A 6,734-nucleotide genomic window follows, 5' to 3' on the forward strand; every position below is an offset into this window, starting at 1 on the left:
ACTTGGTGAAAGAACAAGGAATACAGTATGAGAGTTTATATTTTTGGCAAGCCTGTAAATACTTGGTGAAAGAACAAGGAATATAGTATGAGAGTTTATATTTTTGGCAAGTCCTAGAATAATCGATGATTCACATTGTTTCGTACTTAAACTAACAAAGTTTCGAGAGGTCAATGGAATCAGAGTTTAATTAATGAAGAGCCCCCCAAAGGCAGTTTAAATATATTATTTTAATTTCAAATTGGTCAATACTTTTGGTTATTTTTGTTGCTTAACCTATTACTTTATAAAATTGTCATAACCAATTGAACTACTCCCATAGATTCCATTGCCTTTTTTTTCATAACTATATTGTACATCATTTTTTTTTTACTTTTATGAATATCAAAATGCTATTCATTGTTCATTATTATAATTTACAAAAATATTTTAATAACTATCCAAACACCAAAATAATCTATTATCAACCCCATAGAAATATATTTTATTAATAATTTTGATACCATCCACTTATTAAGCATGACATCTCTGCAAGATCTGTTGGGTCCCTATAATACTAATGATTACCCCATTACTATTGTAGTTATACCCCTTATTTATATTGTTGTGCCCCTATTACCCCCATATTGTTATTAATGTGCCCCATAGAATCCCTCTATTGTTATTTTTGTGGCTTTATATTATTATTGTTAGGTCGGCTGGATTATATTGTGACTCCTTAGACTCCTATATATAGAAAGGAGGTTTTGTCATTTGAATCATCCAAGAATTGTTCATTTATGTAATGTAAAGGAGGTTGCCCCCTCGAAGAGGCTGAATTCTAAGGCGTGGATCTCTCTTTTCTATCTTTTTGTGAGCTGGTTTCATAACATTTGGTATCAGAGCTTTGGATTCTAGGGTTTCGCTGCTCCAAACAGGTCATCGTGGCATTTTCGCTATAACTTTTTTTCTGTGACGTTTCAGAAGTCGCAAAAAAAACCCATTTGAGAAGAAATCGCGCTGAACCTTGGGTCCGAATTTCAGAGCTTTTTGCGCGATATTTGCGGAGATATGATCTGAGGAAGTTGGTCTTTTTGCAGACTCCTGAATTACATTCAAAACAGGTGACCTGGGGAAAATCGTCATAACTTTCTTTCTGAGCATCGGATTGAAATTTCGTAAGAAGGTGTAGAAAGAGGACGGACTGTAGTTTTCTTTTATATATTTTTCAGAGTCAAAGGTTGAAACAGTGACACGTGGCACTTCATACAAGTTCGCTCTACTGAACTAGTCTATAATCAGGTCACTGCGGGAGATTGTGCATAACTCTTTCTTGGAGAATCCAATTTGGTTCAGACTAGTGGCATTGGAAAGAGGACACAGAAGGCTACTACAGGTCACAATTTCAGAACTGGATGATTCGAAATTACAGAGATACATCAGATTCAATATCAGGCTTCTACAAAGTGAAAAAAGGTGTGTAGTTTTTTTTTTTATTTTTGCATAAGCTTGGTTTGAAGGAATTCAAAGGGCATAGTAAAGCATTATTATCGGTAACTGATGCCCCGAGGAAAGAAAATGCAAACACCTAGTAAGGAACCTGAAAGCTCTAGCATGACTCATGAAGAAGAGGAAGAAATGCTACATGATATATCAAAATTACAAGAACAAGTGCAACAAATGTCACGCTCACAAAAGCTAACAGATGCTAAGATAAATGGCGTGGAATCTAAGATAAAGGGCATGGAAGCTAATATGGACGATTTGAAGATAGATTTGAAGACAGATTTGAAGAAAGACATGGCAAATTTGAAGATAGATTTGAAGACAAACATGGCAGATTTGAAGATAGATGTGACAAATTTTCTACAAGAGATACTTACTAATGGTGAAAAGGTTGTAAAGGAAAGTCATGATGTGAACAAAAGTAATGTTAATCATGATTCCATAGACTCTAATGTTGGATCGAAGACCCACCATATTCCAAAAATCGATATGAGGAAGTTTGATGGCAAGGATCCCGCCACATGGATATTACAGATGGAGCAGTTCTTCGATCTCAATAATGTGCAAAACACACAAAAGGTACGTATGGCAACTTTATATTTGGAACCAAATCAGTTTGTATGGTATCAATGGCTTTGCTCTCGTAAACAATTTATCACTTGGGCAATTTTTACGGAAGAATTGATAGCACATTATGAGGATACAAAAAGCAACACTTTTTTTAGCCAATTGATAAGTCTCAAACAAAAGGGTTCAATAATGGAGCACATTGAGGAGTTCCAAAAATTGAACATAAGGGTAAAAGATATTCCAGAGGAGCATAGGATTGATGTGTTCATAGGGTCTTTAAAGGATAATATCCAACATGATGTTCGCCTTTGGGAACCTGATTCATTAGAGAAGGCATTCAGGTTAGCAAGAAAAATGGAAAGCAAAATTATGGCAACCAGGAAGCATACCACTCACAACTATAAAGACGGAAGTGTTGTTGCCCCTAGTCTTCCACAACCTATAAGGTTGACACCACAACAATTGGAAGAAAAAAGAGCAAAAGGGCTTTGTTACAGTTGTGATAGCAAATACACTAAAGGTCATAAGTGTGCTGAGAAGAAATTATTCTACATAGATTGTGAAGAGGAAGAAGAAAAGGAGCAAGAAAGGTCAAAAGAAGAGGATATACTCCAGGAACAAAGCCTAGATGAAGAACAAATAAATCCGACCATATCTTGTAATGCATTGGCGGGAATTACCACTCCTCAAACCATCAAGATAGAAGGACAAATCAAGAAGAAAAAGGTAATAGTGTTGATTGATTCAGGAAGCACCCACAATTTTATTCATTGTAGGGTAGCAAAAGAATTGAATTGCTTCCTATATCCAGCACCAGAGTGTCAAGTGATGATTGCAAATGGAGGAACAATAAATTGCTCTGGAAAGTGCCATAATATCAAGCTATCCATGGGAGAATATGTATTGACTAGCCCAATGCTTTCCATTCCAATGGGAGGTGCTGATGTTGTACTAGGAGTCCAATGGCTACAATCCTTGGGTACAATAGCTTTTAATTTTCAAGAACTTTTCATCAAATTTTCTGTGGAAGGAAAGGAAGTTGAATTAAGGGGTATTGCAGGGAAACCAGGAAAGATAATCAGCTCTAATGGTATGACAAAGCTTCTAAAAAAGGAGCAAAGAGGTGTAATTGCACAATTATGTTCGCTAGATGTTTCCACATTGGAATCATCTATTTCTCCAGATCTCCAAAAAGTCCTGGACAATCATTCCAAGGTATTTGAGACTCCCAAAGGTCTCCCACCTATGCGTGATCATGATCATGCTATTCATCTGATTCCAGGAAGTGTTCCTCCAAACATCAGGCCGTACAGATATCCCTATGTCCAAAAAAGTGAAATTGAACGTATGGTTGCAGAAATGCTAGAGGCTGGTATAATTCAACCGAGTCAAAGTTCTTTCTCTGCTCCAGTAGTATTGGTGCACAAGAAGGATGGATCATGGCGCATGTGTCCGGATTATAGGGAGCTCAACAAGCTCACTATTAAAGATAAGTTCCCCATTCCTGTCATTGATGAATTACTGGATGAATTGCATGGATCAATTTACTTCACCAAGTTGGATCTTCGTTCAGGATATCATCAAATCAGAATGAAGATTGAAGACATTCCGAAAACGGCATTTAGAACTCATGAGGGTCATTATGAATTTTTGGTCATGCCTTTTGGCCTTACCAATGCACCTTCAACATTTCAAGGTTTGATGAATTCAATTTTCAAACCATTCCTTAGAAAATTTGTGTTAGTATTTTTTGATGATATACTAATCTACAGCAAGTCTTGGAAGGATCATGTTGAACATGTTGACAGGGTGCTACAACTATTGGAGGAGAAACAATTATATGCAAAAAGATCCAAATGTTTCTTTGGAGTCCAGGAGGTGGAATATTTGGGTCATATTGTATCTCATGAAGGAGTTAAGGTAGACCCTAGCAAAATTAAAGCCATTAAGGAATGGAAAATCCCCACATCCATAAAGCATCTGCGAGGATTTCTTGGGTTGACAGGGTATTATCGCAAGTTTGTTAAGAATTATGGGAGAATAGCAGCACCTCTAACAACATTATTGAAGAAAGATGCATTTTCATGGACTCCGGAAGCAACAAAGGCCTTTGAACATCTTAAAGAGGCAATGTGCCAAGCACCGGTCTTAGCTACACCGGACTTCACAAAAACCTTTATTGTGGAATGTGATGCTTCAGGAAATGGAATTGGTGCTGTTCTAATGCAAGATGAAAGACCCATTGCTTTTGAAAGTCGTCCAATCAAGGGAAAGTTTTTAAGCAAAGCTATTTATGAGAAGGAAATGTTGGCAATACTCCATGCACTTAAGAAATGGCGACCCTACCTAATGGGAAGACACTTCAAGGTAAAAACGGATCATGATAGCCTTAAATACTTTTTAGAACAAAGATTATCCTCTGAAGAGCAACAAAAGTGGGTCACAAAGATGTTGGGTTATGACTTTGAAATCATCTACAAAAAAGGGAAGCAAAATGTGGTGGCAGATGCACTCTCAAGAAAGGATGAGGATGTGGAAGCATTGTTGTGCGCCATTTCTATTATCCAACCAGATTGGATAAATGAAGCAAGGGAGGAATGGAAGAATGACGAAGAAGTGTGGGCACTTATTCGAAAGCTACAACAAGATTCCAGTACGTCTGATACATTTAGCTGGAAAAATGATTCGTTATGGTACAAAGATCGCTTATACCTCTGTAAGAATTCCCAGCTAAAACAAAAGATTCTTATGGAATTGCACACTTCTCCCTTAGGAGGGCACTCAGGATTTTTAAAAACTTACCACAGGGTTAAGAAGGAATTTTTTTGGGATGGCCTTAAATCAGATATTCAAAAGTTTGTGGCAGAATGTTTGGTTTGCCAACAAAATAAAGTTGAAACAATTAAGACACCGGGTCTATTACAACCTTTATCCATTCCAAGCCAACGTTGGGAGGAGGTTTCAATGGATTTTATCACAGGTTTACCCAAGTCTGAGGGAAAGAGTGTCATCATGGTGGTAGTTGACAGACTTACCAAGTATGCACACTTTTGTGCATTATCACATCCATTTAAAGCCAGTACAGTTTCTACTGCATTTATGGAAACAATTCAAAAGCTACATGGAAACCCAAAGATTATTGTAAGTGACAGAGATCCCATTTTCACTGGAAATTTTTGGACAGAATTATTTTCTTGTCTTGGTACTCAGTTAGCTCATAGCTCATCTTATCATCCTCAATCTGATGGGCAAACTGAGATAGTAAACAAATGTTTGGAAGGATATCTTCGTTGCTTTGTATCTGATAAACAGACACAATGGGTCAAATGGTTGCCTCTGGCTGAATGGTGGTATAACACTTCCTTCCATACAGCAACAAAAATGACCCCATTTATGGCACTTTATGGGTATCAACCACCATCCATCACATCATATTTAAGAGAAAATTCTAAGGTTCAGGCAGTGGAACATCACATCGAACATCAACAACAAGTCCTCCAACTCTTAAAGGATAACCTCGTGTTGGCACAGAATAGAATGAAACAACAGGCAGATCAACATCGCAGTGAAAGAAGTTTTGATGTAGGTGATTGGGTATTCCTACGGCTACAACCATATAAGCAAATGTCCCTCAAGCAAGCTAAGAAGGATAATAAATTATCACCAAAGTATTATGGTCCGTACAAGGTGTTGCAAAAGATTGGTACTATGGCATACAAATTGGAGCTTCCTGCAGCTTCTCGATTGCACCCAGTTTTCCATGTTTCATGTTTAAAGAAGGTTATAGGCGACAAGCTCCCAGTTCAAACAATATTGCCAGAACTTGACGAGGAAGGAAAAATTATATTGGAACCAGAAGCAGTCACAGAAACAAGAACTCGACAGCTACGAAATCGATCAATTTCAGAGTATCTTATCAAGTGGAAGAACTTATCCGCTGAAGATTCCACATGGGAGGATGAGAATTTTATGCAGAAGTATCCAGAACTACTCAAGCGTTGAGGACAACACTTTTTTGAAGGAGAGGGGCATGTTGGGTCCCTATAATACTAGTGATTACCCCATTACTATTGTAGTTATACCCCTTATTTATATTGTTGTGCCCCTATTACCCCCATATTGTTATTAATGTGCCCATAGAATCCCTCTATTGTTATTTTTGTGGCTTTATATTATTATTGTTAGGTCGGCTGGATTATATTGTGACTCCTTAGACTCCTATATATAGAAAGGAGGTTTTTTCATTTGAATCATCCAAGAATTGTTCATTTATGTAATGTAAAGGAGGTTTCCCACTCGAAGAGGCTGAATTCTAAGGCGTGGATCTCTCTTTTCTATCTTTTTGTGAGCTGGTTCCATAACAAAATCTTTCATATCAACCCTCTCTCAACCATTTTTAATTTCTAAACGAAGTGCACAGTAAGCCAACAAACTCAAGCTACACAAATTGTTTTACATCGATGTTTCTACCCTAAATTTTTGGATGAAAGAGGTTTACTCACACTATAATATAAAAATAATAATTCTATTGTGAAGATATAATTATATTGTGAACATAGTAATTCTATTATGACTTTATAATCCAATCATTTTAATTGAGTTTAAATGGTGGTTTCTAACAATATTTTGTTAGAGGTATATCAAATTAGTGGTTTTAGTTTAAGTTTTATACACACACA

Source organism: Pinus tabuliformis, chromosome 2_1, assembly GCF_031772625.1.
Source record: "Pinus tabuliformis cultivar Carrire ecotype Pingquan chromosome 2_1, CPIR1, whole genome shotgun sequence".
Taxonomy (NCBI): domain Eukaryota; kingdom Viridiplantae; phylum Streptophyta; class Pinopsida; order Pinales; family Pinaceae; genus Pinus; species Pinus tabuliformis.